The sequence below is a fragment of the Vicia villosa genome, unplaced genomic scaffold (genome assembly GCF_029867415.1).
Source record: "Vicia villosa cultivar HV-30 ecotype Madison, WI unplaced genomic scaffold, Vvil1.0 ctg.001262F_1_1, whole genome shotgun sequence".
NCBI lineage: Eukaryota > Viridiplantae > Streptophyta > Magnoliopsida > Fabales > Fabaceae > Vicia > Vicia villosa.
The window spans coordinates 552,189-556,176 of NW_026705552.1; positions in this window are offsets into that span (position 1 = coordinate 552,189).

A 3,988-nucleotide genomic window follows, 5' to 3' on the forward strand; every position below is an offset into this window, starting at 1 on the left:
ACAGTTACAAGCCAAATAACAGCGACGGTAATCCTCTCCGACTTAACCTTGACTTTCTCGGAATGGAGAAAGAACGCCATTAATTCCAACACCGACATTCAAATCCATTACCGGTCCAATCATACACTTTGTTCCAAATACCAATCAAGAACACACAACGCCCGAAAAGTTGAGCACTATACTCAATATTCAAAGCACAAAAAAACGCAACTAGTGTCCACCACTACTCCACGACAAATCAACTGGTCTTTTATCGAGATTAATCGGTTTAGTATAAACCTCCACCCAAAATGAGAAATGTTAGACGAAACTTTTAATTTCCATAAAACATTGACTGCTTTTACAATCACTAGTACAAAAATATTAATTTACACCCATTTTTTTTATTAAATTTACATCCATTGTTTTTAATAAAAAATGGGTGTATATCCACCGGGTGAGAAATGTCTAGCCAATTTACACCCGTTTAAAACGGGTGTAAATACGTTCTAGTTTACACCCTATTTTAATAAAAATCGGGTGTAAATACGTTCTTAATTACACCATATTTTAATAAAAAAATGGGTGTAAATACGTTCTTAATTACACCCTATTTTAATAAAAATCAGGTGTAAATACGTTTTACGTTACACCCATTTTTAATAAAAATAGGGTGTAAATACGATCTTAATTACACCCTATTTTAGTATAAAACAGGTGTAAATACTTTGTTAATTACACCTATTTTAATAAAAATCGTGTGTAAATACACCATTTATGAATGAACAAATTATATTGAATTTAATTTCATTTACACCCTATTTCATATGCTACATTACACCCTATCTTACTTATCATATTTCATGTACATATCTTCAAGTTCGGCATATAATAAATTAAACAACTATATATTAGGACAACTATTTTACGCTTTATGTATAATTGTTGTTTAGATGAATGCATAATTAATTCTGGATGTTAGCGTCATTGTTGTGTGAGTGTTAGGATGCTCAATTTTGTTCTCTTACAAGAGAAGTGTGTATGTTGTGATTCATTCTTGAACTTATTTTTCTTTAGGAATTGTTGACATAGAATTTGTATAGGACTAGTATCTTAATCATGGTGTTATTATGGTAATGGCAAGATGTTACTTTTGTGTGCTTTTGGAATTTGAACCACCCATTTTTTCATGGTTAAATTTGTGATCTTGTGGTTGTTTTATGTTCCTTGTAATTTATCATTGTTTTGTTTGAGGACAAACAAGGTTTTAAGTTGGGGAGAGTTTTTAGGTGCCAAATGGTGTTATTACTTGCTCTTGTATATGGTACCTTTCGACTAATTTTTCGCGTATTCTTGTGATCCCCGTTTATTTTGAAGTAAATAATAGTAGTTTAGTTAATTAAGCTTTTGTTTTCTATTAATCTCTTTTCTAGTTGTTTTTTGTACAGGTTTTCTCTTTTAGCTGGAACTTGAAGCTTGAAAAGATGAAAGAATTGCAAAGAAGAAATTTCAAGGCAGTCACAAGAGCGCGTCGCGAGCAAGTGCGCGCGCCGTGCGCTGAAGAGATATTTTTTAGGCAAATTCCAGGGGCTTGCGCGTGCCGCGAGAATAGGAGCGCGCGATGCGCGCTTTAGGGCAGTTTGATCATTAATGAGGTTGGCGCGACGTATGCAAGAGCGCACGACGAGCGCTTGACAGAACCTGATTTTTGTATAAATAGATCAGTTATGTTTTTTAAAGAAGTTACACCATTTTGAGAACAAAGGAACCCTAATACCACTGTAGCAACATAGAATCGGATAATTGGAGCATTGATCGTCAAGAAATCACCATTGATGCTTGCTCGTCTTCATTCCCTTCTTCTTGTGCAAGCTACCGTGTCTATGGAAAGCTAAACCCTTTTGGTGTCAAGGCTTTGATGTAATCTTCCTTATCTTTTTTATGTTTTTCTTGTGAATATTGTATATGAACAAGTTATTAATCAATATAGATGATCTAGTTTGTTTACTTTTGAATTTATATGGTTTAAATGTTTGTGAAATATAATATTTCAATCTTGATCTAACTCTATCATCTATCAAACATTAAGTTTAGACATGGAAATAATGGTTGATAATCACTTTGTATTGGCTTATAAATGTTATTTGTATTGTTCAATCGGTTGAGAAATCGTTGGTTGAACAATACAGTAAATCTTGCTAAAACGTTGCGGAAACGAACGGTATAGACGAACGATACATGAAGTATTGATTGATAACGAATTCATACGCATGTTCGTAGGAAGACATACAATAGTAGGTCGATTAAATCAAGTCTTGATACTTTTCTATAAACTTAGAACTTTCCAAATTTTAATCTTTACTACTAAACTTGTGAATGATCTTTTACCAAACTAAACCCAAAGTAACTTTATCTCAAGACAGTATAAACTATAGAACAGCGGTGATATCACATAAATCCCTGTGGAAACTGTTAGACGCTGGCCTAAAGATCTAGAGGGGGGGTGAATAGATCTCACTAAGTTTTTACGGATTTTTCTACTAACTCGAGCGAAAGCGGTTCTGAATCGACTTGCGTCTATTCCGGACCGCTATTGCAAAGGTCGTATGTGTTTCAAAACCAAAAAGTAAGTGGAATTGATGGTGAAGTAATATGATGGCTAACCAATACGTTTAACAACTGAAAACCAATTAACTTCTAGATTGACAACTTTGATTTGCAATGCAGTAAGATTGGATTAAGCAAAAACACAAACACTTGGTGATACGTTCAAATTGATAGTGATTCAAGTTGTGGTGAATTGTGATGTTTGTGCAGAACTTTAATTCACAATTTTAACACTTGAATCGTTGATCAATTTTGCACTTATAACCAATTATGAACAGAAAGTAAAAGAGAAAGTAAAAGCGACAAGAACACGATATTTGTTTAGGCAGTTCGTCGATCGTCCTCGCTACGACTACGTCTGCCCCCAATTCCAAATTGAAATTGGGTAATCTTTCATTAATGTTGAAAGTAGTATATACAAAGAAGATAACAAAGCGATAAACGATAAACCAATTATGTCGATCCTTTGAATCTTCTTCCCCCTTAATCTTGAGCCAGATCAAGGTTATCCAAGAGCTTCACTTTGATTCCCTTCTGCAGTGTCTTGATTCCTTGAACTCCCCGTTCCTCAATCGTTACACTCAGCCGAATCCTCAATGAACGCCTCTTGATAAAAACCCCCAAGAACCACCCGTCGTGGAGGACAAAACCCGCAGATTTTATTCACCAACACACCCCACAAACCTTCACCCACTAGGAATCTTCAATTCCGTTCCATGGACGTTATCGAACTCATCACTAACCCGCAACGCAAGAATGATTATGTGTAATTGTGTTGGAGATGATGAAGAACGAAGATGAGAAGCGTTTGTGTATCTTTCAGTTGTTGGTGTTTCTTGAATAATTATCCTTGCACAATATATATGATTGCATAACAGTTAGAACCAAAAAAAAACTGATTTTTGAACTTTCTTGATCAGTTAGGTCGACCACTTGTAGTGCTTAGGTCGACCTAACAGAGCTTGCAGAATTTTGCTCCCAGTTAGGTCGACCTGTTGAAGGAGTAGGTCGACCAGAATCCTCTTCTGATGCATTCTGGGGACATTTTCACAGATTAGGTCGACCTAGTTGATGTGTAGGTCGACCTAACAGGCTGGTATGTAGAATTCATCAATTTAGGTCGACCTAAATGATGTGTGAGTCGACCTAGCAGGGATATATGAATTTTTCTCCATTTTAGGTCGACCTGGGTTGATGATAGGTCGACCTAACTGCTGTTTTTCTGCATTCTTCTTGTTTTGCTTGTGTTGAGGCAACCTATAAACATATAAACATAATGGGTTGACCTATGAGTGATCAATGCTTGCTTTTCTTTAAGTTTTCTGCTTCCGTCTTGTTGTTTGAATGCTTATTTGAGTTTGCCATGAATCAAAAACATCTTTGAGTGTAATCTTGTATTCAC